We start from the raw sequence: 17584 nt of genomic DNA on the forward strand, positions 1-17584 counted from the left end.
ACTGATCAACTTGTTGTTAGCTGGCAAGCTAGCATCACTACCTAATGTTACCTTGATGGCTGAAGGCAAAGATATCTCCCATTCCATCGCTATGGCAGCAAACATTCCGCCACCAAATCCCATGGTTCTCACAGGGGTCTCGAATACTAATTGGTACAACTTCAGGGATGAATTCGAGGACTATGCGCTGGCAACCGGTTTCTCTCACAGCACGACAACAGTGTGATGCAAAGGCTATATTGGATTGCATTGGAGAATTACTTCAAACCCACCAGGAACGTCATTTACGATTGGTTCGTTTTCGAAAGCTGCAAACAGGGTGAGTCAGTACACATCTTTGTAACACGTTTGAGAGAAAGATCCGCTACTTGTGAATACTGGGGATTGAAAGATGAATTGATTCGTGACAAAATAGTGCTGGGAATTGCAAATGAGGATACGCGCCAGCGTCTACTAAGAGAGAGACGCATTGCTTGCTCTTTAGGGTTTTAGGCTGGGTTTCTGTACAGCACTTTGATATATCAGCTGATGTAAGAAGGGCTATATGAATACATTTGATTTGGTGTAAATACTGTGAAAATACACACGCACGAGGCAAAGAGCACTGCCCTGCCCTGCCTACATTAGTAACTGCCTTTGAAATGTGCTGCACTGCCGAAGTCAGTGACATAAGAATGAGAGCAATGGAAATCGAGGCCCCATGCACGACGTTGATACTGTTCATGCTGTTGCCAGGCAGACATTCTGACAAAACAAACCAAGGCAGAGTAATTCACCATGAACGGTGAAGACAGAGAACCCCATAGCACGTATCTGGGTTGGCGCCTCCCCTTGGGTTGTGCCGTGGAGGAGATCTTTGTGGGCTATACTCGGCCTTGTCTCAGGATGGTAAGTTGATGGTTGAAGATATCCCTCTAGTGGTGTGGGGGCTGTGCTTTGGCAAAGTGGGTGGGGTTATATCCTGCCTGTTTGGCCCTGTCCGGAGGTATCATCGGATGGGGCCTCAGTGTCTCCTGACCCCTCCTGTCTCAGCCTCCAGTATTTATGCTGCAGTAGTTTATGTGTTGGGGGGCTGTGTCAGTCTGTTATATCTGGAGTATTTCTCCTGTCTTATCCGGTGTCCTGTGTGAATTTAAGTATGCTCTCTCTAATTCTTTCTTTCTTTCTCTCTCTCACTCTCTTGGAGGACCTGAGCCCTAGGACCATGCCTCAGGACTACCTGGCATGATGACTCCTTGCTGTCCCCAGTCCACCTGGCCGTGCTGCTGCACCAGTTTCAACTGTTCTGCCTGCGCCTATGGAACCCTGACCTGTTCACCGGACGTGCTACCTGCCCCAGACCTGCTGTTTTCAACTCTCTAGAGACAGCAGGAGCGGTAGAGATACTCTCAATGATCGGCTATGAAAAGCCAACTGACATTTACTCCTGAGGTGCTGACTTGCTGCACCCTCAACAACTACTGTGATTATTATTATTTGACCATGCTGGTCATTTATGAACATTTGAACATCTTTGCCATGTTCTGTTATAATCTCCACCCGGCACAGCCAGAAGAGGACTGGCCACCCCTCATAGCCTGGTTCCTCTCTAGGTTTCTTCCTAGGTTTTGGCCTTTTTAGCGAGTTTTTCCTAGCCACCGTGCTGCTACACCTGCATTGATGTAAATACTGTGAAAATACACAGGCACGAGGCAAAGAGCACTGCCCTGCCTACGGAAAACCATGCAGAGCTTGTGGAACTAATAATCACTTTGTAAAAGTGTGTCTCAAAAGAAAAAGACGGGTGAGTGAGGGCAAGATTTACTGTGTTGATGATGTCACTCAGTTTCAGAACAGTGAAAGGGACATTTACATGCATGAATCAATTGGGGCTGTACACTCAAGAGGGAAGAAATGGTTTGTGACACTACGATTACACAACAAGCAACGTAATGAGCTACAAAGACAAAATCAACCTGGCACCTGATACACACCTCTTGCCCAGTGATACTAGACTAAAGCTGTACTCAGGAGAGCTAATGAGCTCTATGGGCATCTTTGTGACTGAATGTGTAATTCGTGGACGCAAAAACAAGCTGGAGTTTGAGATTGTGAAAACCAGTCAACATTCTCTCCTCTCAGGCTCTACATGCAAACGCCTGATACCTGACATAGTATTTAGTTCAGGTGTAGGTATGTATACTGTATGATACCTGACATAGTATTTAGCCCAGGTTAAGGTGTGTATACTGTATGATACCTGACATAGTATTTAGCCCAGGTTAAGGTGTGTATACTGTATGATACCTGACATAGTATTTAGCCCAGGTTAAGGTGTGTATACTGTATGATACCTGACATAGTATTTAGTTCAGGTTTAGGTATGTGTACTGTCTGATACCTGACATAGTATTTAGTTCAGGTTTAGGTATGTGTACAGTATGATACCAAATGATCTGCACATCGTGGATCATGTCCAGCATGGACCCCTGTCCAAAGAACAACTACTCAGCAGATATGACGATGTATTCAACAGGCCGGTTGAATCAGTGCCTGGGGAGGTACACTTTGAATTGGATGAGAGCATCACTCCAGTCCAGTGTGCTCCTCGCAATGTGTCCATTGCAATGAAAGTGGCTGTGAAGGCCCAGCTGGACAAGTATGAGGCCGATGGCCACATGACATCTGTGACTAAACCAACTGACTGGATCAGCAATATGGGCATAGTGAAAAAACCAGAGAAGCTGAGGGTCTGCATCAACCCAAAGCATCTGAACCAAGCACTGAAACGATCCCACTACATCATGCCGACACTAGAGGATGTCCTCTACAAGCTTCCCAAGGCCAGGATCTTCACCTTGGTGGATGCCCGAGATGCATTCCTTCAATGCAAGCTGGATGAAGAAAGCAGCTTCATGACTACCTTCTGGACCCCTGGGGTGGGAAACGCTGGCTCAAGCTCCCGTTTGGTGTCTCAGTGGCGCCTGAGGTATACCAACGCAAGCAGCACGAGTTACTGGCTGGGCTCAAGGGCATTGAACCCATCGCTGATGATGTCCTGATCGTAGGCTGTGGTGACACAGACGAAGAAGCAGAATGTATTCATGATGTGAAGCTCCTGGCACTGATGGAGCGCTGCCGATCAGTTAAGCTTCGCCTTGGCCAGAAGAAGCTGCAGTTCAAGGTAAAAGATGTCCACTTCCATGGTCGCATTCTCTCGGCCAAAGGCCCGAAGCCGGACCTAGACAAAGACAGAGTGATCCTCGACAAGCCAAACCCGTCTGATGCAAAAGGAGTACAGCTTCTCATCGGCTTTGCAAACTATCTTGCAAAGTTCATAGTTGGTGAAATCCCATGTCTAGAGAATCCTGTAGTAGCCTATCAATTTTTCTGTGATGAAAATAAATCTGTTATTGAACGTTTTCCTGCAATGGTTCCTCATTCTCAAAGTGTCACTTTCTCCTCAACGTGCCAAGGCATTACTTTAGGACTCAGGAGTGAGGAAAGGACTTGGTAAGAAAGGGCCTTAAACCTACCCTTTCTGTAACATACGCTTAAAACTAGCGTGTGTTAATTGATAGAATGCTTCAGATTGTTTATTCAATGTGTCAATGTTGGAAGAATAGGCATGACTCCCACTCACAATGGTTCTCTGGAAGGTTTTTACTCAACACCCCTCTATGGAAGTCATTAGAATTCTGTGACAAGTTAAAGGAGGATGTTTCTCAGTAATCGCCCACATTTCTTTATCATTCCATAACATCAGGAAGTAGTCAGTACCATGGAATAACTGAAGACGAGTAGGCGGCCAGTATGTTGCAATAAGCCTTAGGGAATTATTAACAGAACAGTGTTTCTGAAGAATTTATGTGTTATTCCCCACCCATCTTAAAGTGTCAATCCGCAGTTGAAACAATAACCAAACGTCATCCCTGGCCCTGTTTTGGTAAAAAGCTGAGGGATAGGGCTGGATAAATGTAACCACTCTTACATTTATAGACAGAGCTATGGATGCAAGGACTGACCGTCCAGGATATCAAAATGGTAAGTTATAGTGTTTGTGTACTTTTACTATGTTTACAAACATTGGAGTAAAAACAAGCTTTTATTTTGTGTTCGGATGATTGGGTATGACAGTTGTAAAATAGCACCGGAGAAGAAGGCCGTCGTTTTACGTGTCCCCAACCAATTGTTTTTTTTTGTTTGTTTATTTGCGTTGTTTGTAACTATTTTTTTTAAACTTATTTTGTACATAATGTTGCCGCTACCGTCTCTTATGATCGAAAATAACTTCTGGACATCAGGACTGTGATTACTCACCACAGACTGGCATAATCCTTTTTTTCCTTTAATGAGTGACGAGCACAATGCAAACGATATACTGCTTTCTCGGGAACAGAAAACGTTTGACCTCTGTCATTGCCAACAAAGGGTATATAACAAAGTATTGAGATCAACTTTTGTTATTGACCAAATACTTATGTTTGGTCCTCCTTTTCCTGAAGTCCACAATCATCTCTTTAGTCTTGGTTACGTTGAGAGATAGGTTGTTATTCTGGCACCACCCGGCCATGTCTCTGACCTCCTCCCTATAGGCTGTCTCATTGTTGTCGGGGATCAGGCCTACCACTGTTGTGATGTCTGCAAACTTGACGATGGTGTTGGAGTTGTGCCTGGCCACGCAGTCGTGGGTGAACAGGGAGTACAGGAGGGGACTGAGCACGCACCCCTGAGGGGCTCGTGTTGAGGATCAGTGTGGCAGATGTGTCGTTACCTCCCTTTACCTCCTGGGGGCGGCCCGTCAGGAAGTCCAGGATCCAGTTGCAGAGGGAGGTGTGTAGTCCCAAAGTCCTTCGCTTATTGATGAGCTCTGAAGGCACTATGGTGTTGAATGCTGAGCTATAGTCAATGAATAGCATTCTCACATACAGTGGGGCAAAAAAGTATTTAGTCAGCCACCAATTGTGCAAGTTCTCCCACTTAAAAAGATGAGAGAGGCCTGTAATTTTCATCATAGGTACACTTCAACTATGACAGATAAAATGAGGAAAAAAATCCAGAAAATCACATTGTAGGATTTTTAATGAATTTATTTGCAAATTATGGTGGAAAATAAGTATTTGGTCACCTACAAACAAGCAATATTTCTGGCTCTCACAGACCTGTAACTTCTTCTTTAAAAGGCTCCTCTGTCCTCCACTCGTTACCTGTATTAATGGCACCTGTTTGAACTTGTTATCAGTATAAAAAAGACACCTGTCCACAACCTCAAACAGTCACACTCCAATGCTCACAAGTTATAGGAACCAGCCCCCAGAGCACCCATGACAAAATCTATCACGGGCTGCCATTTTGAAAGGATAGCTGTAGAATGAATGGGTCCTTTACAGAGACTGGATGAGGCAACACAAACATTATAGTTACTGTACTAGGTACACTCTCAGAAAAAAAAGAGTATTTTATTGAACCTTTATTTAACCAGGTTAGTCTTGTTTTAAGGGGAGACCTGGACTCGAGAGTGTGGTGAAATATTCTAATCAAGTGAGAGAGACTTTGTCATTTCTTCAAACAATAATCTTTATTCAATATCGATTAATTATTGCAATAATGAAACTACTCAACCCACCAGCCTAACTGAAAATGATCAAACAGATTATATAGGACATCAAAATGCTTAGTCAGGCTGGTCCGTCTTACTGACTGGTCTGGCTGGTCCGTCTCCTGGTTATCTGCATGGGATGTTGTTTTACCCCAACCCGGCTTAGTTTCCCAGATGCCAGGAAGATGAGACAATGAGGCATTGTTCTGAACTCTTCCAGGCTATCTCTATCTCGGGTCACACACACCACATCTTGTCTATGGAATGCCAGCTTTAGGTTTTAAATCACCAAGTCATTGTCAGCTCAATCTATCTCTAGCTAAATCTAATTTCCTTGAACATATGCCCAGACAAACTGCAGGAAGCTAGAGTGGAAACCATCTCTTTACAGAAACACATAATTAAACAGTATATACACCTTAACCTGGGCTAAATGCTATGTCAGGATTCATACAGTATACACACCTTAACCTGGGCTAAATACTATGTCAGGTATCATACAGTATACACACCTTAACCTGGGCTAAATACTATGTCAGGTATCATACAGTATACACACCTTAACCTGGGCTAAATACTATGTCAGGTATCATACAGTATACACACCTTAACCTGGGCTAAATACTATGTCAGGTATCATACTGGGCACATGAAGCCTTACAGAGGAGTTGGACTTTTCCCCCTCTCTCTGAGTATTCATTCTACTTCCTCTCCCTCAGGTTCCTGGAGGAGTATGCCAAATACAACCTATCATTCTGGGCCGTGACCACAGGCAACGAGCCCTCTGCTGGACAGATGACCAACTACAGGCCACATCTCACTTTATATTACATGTGTATCTAAGGCAGGTGCATAATTGACAACAGGAAAAAGTGATATTTAGTTAGTAGTTGCATTCTGGTAATGAAGTTGGTTATAGAGGAAGTCCATGTTACAGGTTCTTTTATCTCAGTTGGTAATGTATGGAGCTTGTAACGCAGGGTAGTGGGTGAGATTCCCGGAACCACCAAAATACCTCAAATCTATGCACGCTTTGGATAAAAGTGTCTGCTAAATGGCATATATTATAACAGTAATCTGTTTTCTCTGCTCCAGTTTCCAGGCTCTGGGCTTCACCTTGGCCCCGCCCTGCACACCTCCAAATCAAATCAAATGTATTTATATAGCCCTTCGTACATCAGCTGATATCTCAAAGTGCTGTACAGAAACCCAGCCTAAAACCCCAAACAGCAAGCAATGCAGGTGTAGAAGCACGGTGGCTAGGAAAAACTCCCTAGAAAGGCCAAAACCTAGGAAGAAACCTAGAGAGGAACCAGGCTATGTGGGGTGGCCAGTCCTCTTCTGGTTGTGCCGGGTGGAGATTATAACAGAACATGGCCAAGATGTTCAAATGTTCATAAATGACCAGCATGGTCGAATAATAATAAGGCAGAACAGTTGAAACTGGAAAGGCAGCATGGTCAGGTGGACTGGGGACAGCAAGGAGTCATCATGTCAGGTAGTCCTGAGGCATGGTACTAGGGCTCAGGTCCTCCGAGAGAGAGAAAGAGAGAATACACTTAAATTCACACAGGACACCGAATAGGACAGGAGAAGTACTCCAGATATAACAAACTGAACCTAGCCCCCCGACACATAAACTACTGCAGCATAAATACTGGAGGCTGAGACAGGAGGGGTCAGGAGACACTGTGGCCCCATCCGAGGACACCCCCGGACAGGGCCAAACAGGAAGGATATAACCCCACCCACTTTTCCAAAGCACAGCCCCCACACCACTAGAGGGATATCTTCAACCACCAACTTACCATCCTGAGACAAGGCTGAGTGTAGCCCACAAAGATCTCCGCCACGGCACAACCCAAGGGGGGGGGGGCGCCAACCCAGACAGGATGACCACATCAGTGAATCAACCCACTCAGGTGACGCACCCCCTCCAGGGACGGTATGAGAGAGCCCCAGTAAGCCAGTGACTCAGCCCCTGTAATAGGGTTAGAGGCAGAGAATCCCAGTGGAAAGAGGGGAACCGGCCAGGCAGAGACAGCAAGGGAGGTTCGTTGCTCCAGACCCTTTCCGTTCACCTTCCCACTCCTGGGCCAGACTACACTCAATCATATGACCCACTGAAGAGATGAGTCTTCAGTAAGGACTTAAAGGTTGAGACCGAGTTTGCGTCTCTGACATGGGTAGGCAGACCGTTCCATAAAAATGGAGCTCTATAGGAGAAAGCCCTGCCTCCAGCTGTTTGCTTAGAAATTCACACACACCTCTGCTACTGCCACACTGGGCTAGAGTGGTGAGAGAGAGGCAATCTGAAAGAAGAGGGGGGGGGGGGGCTTTGAGAGAGGGAGGAAAGGAATTAGAGATGATGGGGTAAGGTAGGGTCAAGGACAGAGAGAGAGAGAGAGAGTCAAAAAAAGAAGGATGCATGGGAAAAGGGGAGAAGTCCATAAAGAAATAGTGAAATGTTGAAAGTGTACATTTGGACAATAGTGAAGTATGCTCCTCCTCCCCCCCAGGTCCTCAGTGATGTGCGTGCTGGCAGGTATATCCATGGTGTTGGAGTCCACTAGTCCACTGGACACCCTGGTGCCGGCAGAGCTCTCCCTGGGCACTACCCACCACCTGTACCCAGAATACTACCTGTTTGGAACGGAGGCCTGCGCTGGCTGGAGCCCCTCAGACAGAGGAGTACGGCTGGGCAGCTGGGAGAGAGCTGAGCAGTACGCACACAGCATCATACAGGTAACACATATGACCTAGAATGAGGATCGTCAATACGTACTCCTTCTTAGTCGTATGGCTAACGGGTGAGAATAACATCGTACAGGTGTACAAGTGAATGTGTTACTGTAGCAGGTAATTGAACAGGTCAGCATGACATCAGACAAAAAGAAGTTGAGTGTGACCTCAGTGTTTTGTCAGATTCCTGTGTATGATCAAGTTAGTAGCTTAGGTGCTGGTGGTGAAATGTTACAGGGCCAACTGATGAATTGAAGGTGTGTCTGTGAGCTTTCATAGCATGGCCCACTTTAGGTACTGTACTGTCCTTCCTTATTTAGCATTGCCAACTTTAGGTACTGTACTGTCCCATATTCTATAGCATGGCCCACTTCAGGTACTGTCCCATGTTCTATAGCATGGCCCACTTCAGGTACTGTCCCACCTTCTATAGTATGGCCCACTTCAGGTACTGTACTGTCCCACCTTCTATAGCATGGCACATTTCAGGTACTGTCCCACCTTCTATAGCATTGCCCACTTGAAGTACTGCACCACCTTCTATAGCATGGCCCAATTCAGGTACTGGCCCACCTTCTATAGCATTGCCCACTTCAAGTAGTGTACCACCTTCTATAGCATGGCCCACTTCAGGTACTGTCCCACCTTCTATAGAATGGCCCAATTCAGGTACTGTCCCACCTTCTATAGTATGGCCCACTTCAGGTACTGTCCGGCCTTCTATGGTATGGCCCACTTCAGGTACTGTCCCTCCTATAGCATGGCCCACTTCAGGTACTGTCCCACCTTCTATATCATGGTCCACTTCAGGTACTGTACCACCTTCTATAGCATGGCCCACTTCAGGTACTGTTCCACCTTCTATAGCATGGCCCACTTCAGGTACTGTCACACCTTCTATAGCATGGTCCACTTCAGGTACTGTTCCACCTTCTATAGCATGGCCCACTTCAGGTACTGCCCCACCTTCTATAGCATGGCCCACTTCAGGTACTGTACCACCTTCTATAGCATGGCCCACTTCAGGTACTGTACCACCTTCTATAGCATGGCCCATTTCAGGTATTGTACCACCTTCTATAGCATGTCTCCACTTCAGATACTGTCCCACCTTCTATAGTATGGCCCACTTCAGGTACTGTCCCACCTTCTATAGTATGGCCCACTTCAGATACTGTCCCACCTTCTATAGCATGGCCCAATTCAGGTACTGGCCCACCTTCTATAGTATGGCCCACTTCAGGTACTGTCCGGCCTTCTATGGTATGGCCCATTTCAGGTACTATACTGTCTCATCTTCTATAGCATGGCCCACTTCATGTACTGTACTGTCCCACCTTCTATAGCATGGCCCATTTCAGGTACTGTCCCACCTTCTATAGCATTGCCCATTTCAGGTACTGTCCCACCTTCTATAGCATTGCCCACTTCAAGTACTGTACCACCTTGTATAGCATGGCCCACTTCAGGTACTGTACTGTCCCACCTTCTATAGAATGGCCAAATTCAAGTACTGTCCCACCTTCTATAGTATGGCCCACTTCAGGTACTGTCCGGCCTTCTATGGTATGGCCCACTTCAGGTACTGTCCCTCCTATAGCATGGCCCACTTCAGGTACTGTCCCACCTTCTATAGCATGGCCCAATTCAAGTACTGTCCCACCTTCTATAGCATGGCCCACTTCAGGTACTGCACCGTCCCACCTTCTATAGCATGGCCCACTTCAGGTACTGTCCCACCTTCTATAGCATGGCCCACTTCAAGTACTGCACTGTCCCACCTTCTATAGCATGGCCCACTTCAAGTACTGTACCACCTTCTATAGCATGGCCCACTTCAGGTACTGCCCCACCTTCTATAGCATGGCCCACTTCAGGTACTGTACCACCTTCTATAGCATGGCCCACTTCAGGTACTGTACCACCTTCTATAGCATGGCCCATTTCAGGTATTGTACCACCTTCTATAGCATGGCCCATTTCAGGTACTGTCCCACCTTCTATAGCATGGCCCATTTCAGGTACTGTACCGCCTTCTATAGCATTGCCCACTTCAGGTACTGTACTGTCCCACCTTCTATAGCATGGCCCACTTCAGGTACTGTACCACCTTCTATAGCATGGCCCATTTCAGGTACTGTCCCACCTTCTATAGCATGGCCCATTTCAGGTACTGTACCGCCTTCTATAGCATGGCCCATTTCAGGTACTGTACCGCCTTCTATAGCATGGCCCATTTCAGGTACTGTACCACCTTCTATAGCATTGCCCACTTCAGGTACTGTACCACCTTCTATAGCATGGCCCACTTCAGGTACTGTACTGTCCCACCCTCTATAGCATGGCCCATTTCAGCTACTGTACCACCTTCTATAGCATGGCCCACTTCAGGTACTGTCCCACCTTCTATAGCATGGCCCACTTCAGGTACTGTACTGTCCAACCTTCTATAGCATGGCCCACTTCAGGTACTGCACCGTCCCAACTTCTATAGTATGGCCCAATTCAGGTACTGCCCCACCTTCTATAGCATGGCCCACTTCAGGTACTGTACCACCTTCTATAGCATGGCATACTTCAGGTACTGTCCCACCTTCTATAGCATGGCCCATTTCAGGTACTGTACCGCCTTCTATAGCATTGCCCACTTCAGGTACTGTACTGTCCCACCTTCTATAGCATGGCCCACTTCAGGTACTGTACCACCTTCTATAAGATGGCCCATTTCAGGTACTGTCCCACCTTCTATAGCATGGCCCATTTCAGGTACTGTACCGCCTTCTATAGCATGGCCCATTTCAGGTACTGTACCGCCTTCTATAGCATGGCCCATTTCAGGTACTGTACCACCTTCTATAGCATGGCCCACTTCAGGTACTCTACTGTCCCACCTTCTATAGCATGGCCCACTTCAGGTACTGTACTGTCCCACCCTCTATAGCATGGCCCATTTCAGCTACTGTACCACCTTCTATAGCATGGCCCACTTCAGGTACTGTCCCACCTTCTATAGCATGGCCCACTTCAGGTACTGTACTGTCCCAACTTCTATAGCATGGCCCACTTCAGGTACTGCACCGTCCCAACTTCTATAGTATGGCCCAATTCAGGTACTGTACCACCTTCTATATTATGGCCCACTTCAGGTACTGTACCGCCTTCTATAGCATGGCCCACTTCAGGTACTGTACCACTTTCTATAGCATGGTCCACTTCAGGTACTGTACCACCTTCTATAGCATGGCCCACTTCAGGTACTGTACCACCTTCTATAGCATGGCCCACTTCAGGTACTGTCCCACCTTCTATAGCATGGCCCACTTCAGGTACTGTCCCACCTTCTATAGCATTGCCCACTTCAGGTACTGTCCCACCTTCTATAGCATGGCCCACTTCAGGTACTGTACCACCTTCTATATTATGGCCAATTTCAGGTACTGTACTGCCTTCTATAGCATGGCCCATTTCAGGTACTGTACCACCTTCTGTAGCATGGCCCACTTCAGGTACTGTACCACCTTCTATAGCATGGCCCACTTCAGGTACTGTAACACCTTCTATAGCATGGCCCACTTCAAGTACTGTACCACCTTCTAAAGCATGGCCCATTTCAGGTACTGTCCCACCTTCTATAGCATGGTCCACTTCAGGTACTGTACGACCTTCTATAGCATGGCCCACTTCAGGTACTGTACTGTCCCACCTTCTATAGCATTGCCCACTTCAGGTACTGTACCACCTTCTATAGCATGGCCCACTTCAGGTACTGTACTGTCCCACCTTCTATAGCATGGCCCACTTCAGGTACTGTACCGTCCCACCTTCTATAGCATGGCCCATTTCAGCTACTGTACCACCTTCTAAAGCATGGCCCACTTCAGGTACTGTCCCACCTTCTATAGCATGGCCCACTTCAGGTACTGTACTGTCCCACCTTCTATAGCATGGCCCACTTCAGGTACTGTACCACCTTCTATATTATGGCCCACTTCAGGTACTGTACCGCCTTCTATAGCATGGCCCACTTCAGGTACTGTACCACCTTCTATAGCATGGTCCACTTCAGGTACTGTACCACCTTCTATAGCATGGCCCACTTCAGGTACTGTACCACCTTCTATAGCATGGCCCACTTCAGGTACTGTCCCACCTTCTATAGCATGGCCCACTTCAGGTACTGTCCCACCTTCTATAGCATTGCCCACTTCAGGTACTGTCCCACCTTCTATAGCATGGCCCACTTCAGGTACTGTACCACCTTCTATAGCATGGCCAATTTCAGGTACTGTACCGCCTTCTATAGCATGGCCCATTTCAGGTACTGTACCACCTTCTGTAGCATGGCCCACTTCAGGTACTGTACCACCTTCTATAGCATGGCCCACTTCAAGTACTGTACCACCTTCTAAAGCATGGCCCATTTCAGGTACTGTCCCACCTTCTATAGCATGGCCCACTTCAGGTACTGTACGACCTTCTATAGCATGGCCCACTTCAGGTACTGTACTGTCCCACCTTCTATAGCATGGCCCACTTCAGGTACTGACCCACCTTCTATAGCATGGCCCATTTCAGGTACTGTACCGCCTTCTATAGCATGGCCCATTTCAGGTACTGTACCGCCTTCTATAGCATGGCTCATTTCAGGTACTGTACTGCCCCACCTTCTATAGCATGGCCCACTTCAGGTACTGTACAATCTTCTCTAGCATGGCCCATTTCAGGTACTGTACCGCCTTCTATAGCATGGTCCACTTCAGGTACTGTACCACCTTCTATAGCCTTGCCCACTTCAGGTACTGTACTGTCCCACCTTCTATAGCATGGCCCATTTCAGCTACTGTACGTCCTTCTATAGCATGGCCCACTTCAGGTACTGTACTGTCCCACCTTCTATAGCATGGCCCACTTCAGGTATTGTACCGTCCCACCTTCTATAGTATGGCCCACTTCAGGTACTGTACCACCTTCTATAGCATGGCCCACTTCAGGTACTGTACCACCTTCAATAGCATGGCCCAATTAAGGTACTGTACCACCTTCAATAGCATGGCCCATTTCAGGTACTGTACCGCCTTCTATAGCATGGCCCATTTCAGGTACTGTACCACCTTCTATAGCATGTTCCACTTCAGGTACTGTACCACCTTCTATAGCATGGCCCACTTCAAGTACTGTCCCACCTTCTATAGCATGGCCCACTTCAGGTACTGTCCCACCTTCTATAGCATTGCCCACTTCAGGTACTGTCCCACCTTCTATAGTATGGCCCACTTCAGGTACTGTATCACCTTCTATAGAATGGCCCATTTCAGGTACTGTACCGCCTTCTATAGCATGGCCCATTTCAGGTACTGTCCCACCTTCTGTAGCATGGTTCACATCAGGTACTGTACCACCTTCTATAGCATGGCCCACTTCAGGTACTGTACTGTCCCACCTTCTATAGCATGAACCATTTCAGGTACTGTACCACCTTCTATAGCTTGGCCCATTTCAGGTACTGTCCCACCTTCTATAGCATGGTCCACTTCAGGTACTGTACCACCTTCTATAGCCTTGCCCACTTCAGGTACTGTACTGTCCCACCTTCTATAGCATGGCCCATTTCAGCTACTGTACCACCTTCTATAGCATGGCCCACTTCAGGTACTGTACTGTCCCACCTTCTATAGCATGGCCCACTTCAGGTATTGCACCGTCCCACCTTCTATAGTATGGCCCACTTCAGGTACTGTACCACCTTCTATAGCATGGCCCACTTCAGGTACTGTACCACCTTCAATAGCATGGCCCAATTAAGGTACTGTACCACCTTCAATAGCATGGCCCATTTCAGGTACTGTACCGCCTTCTATAGCATGGCCCATTTCAGGTACTGTACCACCTTCTATAGCATGTTCCACTTCAGGTACTGTCCCACCTTCTATAGCATGGCCCACTTAAGGTACTGTCCCACATTCTATAGCATGGCCCACTTCAGGTACTGTCCCACCTTCTATAGCATTGCCCACTTCAGGTACTGTCCCACCTTCTATAGTATGGCCCACTTCAGGTACTGTATCACCTTCTATAGAATGGCCCATTTCAGGTACTGTACCGCCTTCTATAGCATGGCCCATTTCAGGTACTGTACCACCTTCTGTAGCATGGTTCACATCAGGTACTGTACCACCTTCTATAGCATGGCCCACTTCAGGTACTGTACTGTCCCACCTTCTATAGCATGAACCATTTCAGGTACTGTACCACCTTCTATAGCTTGGCCCATTTCAGGTACTGTCCAACCTTCTATAGCATGGTCCACTTCAGGTACTGTACCACCTTCTATAGCATTGCCCACTTCAGGTACTGTATTGTCCCACCTTCTTTTGCATGGCCCACTTCAGGTACTGTCCCACCTTCTATAGCATTGCCCACTTCAGGTACTGTACTGTCCCACCTTCTATAGCATGGCCCATTTCAGGTACTGTACCACCTTCTATAGCATGGTCCACTTCAGGTACTGTCCCACCTTCTATAGCATTGCCCACTTAGGGTATTGTACCGTCCCACCTTCTATAGCATGGCCCACCTCAGGTACTGCACCGTCCCACCTTCTAAAGCATGGCCCATTTCAGGTACTGTACCACCTTCTATAGCATGGCCCATTTCAGGTACTGTACCACCTTCAATAGCATGACCCATTTCAGGTACTGTCCCACCTTCTATAGCATGGCCCACTTCAGGTACTGTCCCACCTTCTATAGCACGTCTCCACTTCAGATACTGTCCCAACTTCTATAGTATGGCCCACTTCAGGTACTGTCCCACCTTCTATAGTATGGCCCACTTCAGGTACTGTACCACCTTCTATAGCATTGCCCACTTCAGGTACTGTACCACCTTCTATAGCATGGCCCATTTCAGGTACTGTACCACCTTCTGTAGCATGGTCCACTTCAGGTACTGTACCACCTTCTATAGCATGGCCCATTTCAGGTACTGTACCACCTTCAATAGCATGGCCCATTTCAGGTACTGTCCCACCTTCTATAGCATGGCCCACTTCAGGTACTGTCCCAACTTCTATAGCACGTCTCCACTTCAGATACTGTCCCAACTTCTATAGTATGGCCCACTTCAGGTACTGTCCCACCTTCTATAGTATGGCCCACTTCAGGTACTGTACCACCTTCTGTAGCATGGTCCACTTCAGGTACTGTACCACCTTCTATAGCATGGCCCACTTCAGGTACTGTCCCACCTTCTATAGCATGGCCCATTTCAGGTACTGTCCCACCTTCTATAGCATTGCCCACTTCAGGTACTGTACCGTCCCACCTTCTATAGCATGGCCCACTTCAGGTACTGCACCGTCCCACCTTCTATAGCATGGCCCATTTCAGGTCTTGTACCACCTTCTATAGCATGGCCCATTTCAGGTACTGTACCACCTTCTATAGCATGGCCCATTTCAGGTACTGTACCACCTTCTATAGCATGGCCCACTTCAGGTACTGTCCCACCTTCTATAGCATGGCCCACTTCAGGTACTGTCCCACCTTCTATAGCACGTCTCCACTTCAGATACTGTCCCACCTTCTATAGTATGGCCCACTTCAGGTACTGTCCCACCTTCTATAGCATGTCTCCACTTCAGATACTGTCCCACCTTCTATAGTACGGCCCACTTCAGGTACTGTACCACCTTATATAGCATGGTCCACTTCAGGTACTTTCCCACCTTCTATAGCATGGCCAACTTCAGGTACTGTACTGTCCCACTTTCTATAGTATGGCCCACTTCAGGTACTTTCCCACCTTCTATAGCATTGCCCACTTCAGGTACTGTACTGTCCCACTTTCTATAGTATGGCCCACTTCAGGTACTTTCCCACCTTCTATAGCATGGCCAACTTCAGGTACTGTACCACCTTCTATAGCATGGCCCACTTCAGGTACTGTACCACCTTCTATAGCATGGCCCACTTCAGGTACTTTCCCACCTTCTATAGCATTGCCCACTTCAGGTACTGTACTGTCCCACCTTCTATAGCATGGCCCACTTCAGGTACTGTACCTCCTTCTATAGCATGGCCCACTTCAGGTACTGTCCCACCTTCTATAGCATGGCCCACTTCAGGTACTGTCCCACCTTCTATAGCATGGCCCACTTCAGGTACTGTACCACCTTTTATAGCATGGCCCACTTCAAGTACTGTACCACCTTCTATAGCATGGCCCATTTCAGGTACTGTCCCACCTTCTATAGCATGGCCCACTTCAGGTACTGTACCACCTTCTATAGCATGGCCCATTTCAGGTACTTTCCCACCTTCTATAGCATTGCCCACTTCAGGTACTGTACTGTCCCACTTTCTATAGTATGCCCCACTCCAGGTACTGTCCCACCTTCTATAGCATTGCTCACTTCAGGTACTGTACTGTCCCACCTTCTATAGCATGGCCCACTTCAGGTACTGTCCCACCTTCTATTGCATTGCCCACTTCAAGTACCGTCCCACCTTCTATTGCATGGCCCACTTCAGGTACTGTCCCACCTTCTATAGTATGGCCCACTTCAGGGTACTGTACCACCTTCTATAGCATTGCCCACTTCAGGTACTGTACCACCTTCTATAGCATGGCCCACTTTAGGTACTGTCCCACTTTCTATAGTATGGCCCACTTCAGGTACTGTCCCACCTTCTATAACATGGCCCACTTCAGGTACTGTACCACCTTCTGTAGCATGGCCCACTTCAGGTACTGTACCACCTTCTATAGCATGGCCCACTTCAGGTACTGTACCACCTTCTAAAGCATGGCCCATTTCAGGTACTGTACCACCTTCTATAGCATGGCCCATTTCAGGTACTGTACCACCTTTTATAGCATGGCCCACTTCAAGTACTGTACCACCTTCTATAGCATGGCCCACTTCAGGTACTGTACTGTCCCACTTTCTATAGTATGGCCCACTTCAGGTACTTTCCCACCTTCTATAGCATGGCCCATTTCAGGTACTGTCCCACCTTCTATAGCATTGCCCACTTCAGGTACTGTACTGTCCCACCTTCTATAGCATGGCCCACTTCAGGTACTGTACCACCTTCTATAGCATGGCCCATTTCAGGTACTGTACTACCTTCTATAGCATGGCCCACTTCAGGTACTGTACCACCTTCTTTAGCATGGTCCACTTCAGGTACTTTCCCATCTTCTATAGCATGGCCCACTTCAGGTACTGTCCCACCTTCTATAGCATGGCCCACTTCAGGT

This window comes from Oncorhynchus clarkii, chromosome 3 (assembly GCF_045791955.1).
Source record: "Oncorhynchus clarkii lewisi isolate Uvic-CL-2024 chromosome 3, UVic_Ocla_1.0, whole genome shotgun sequence".
NCBI lineage: Eukaryota > Metazoa > Chordata > Actinopteri > Salmoniformes > Salmonidae > Oncorhynchus > Oncorhynchus clarkii.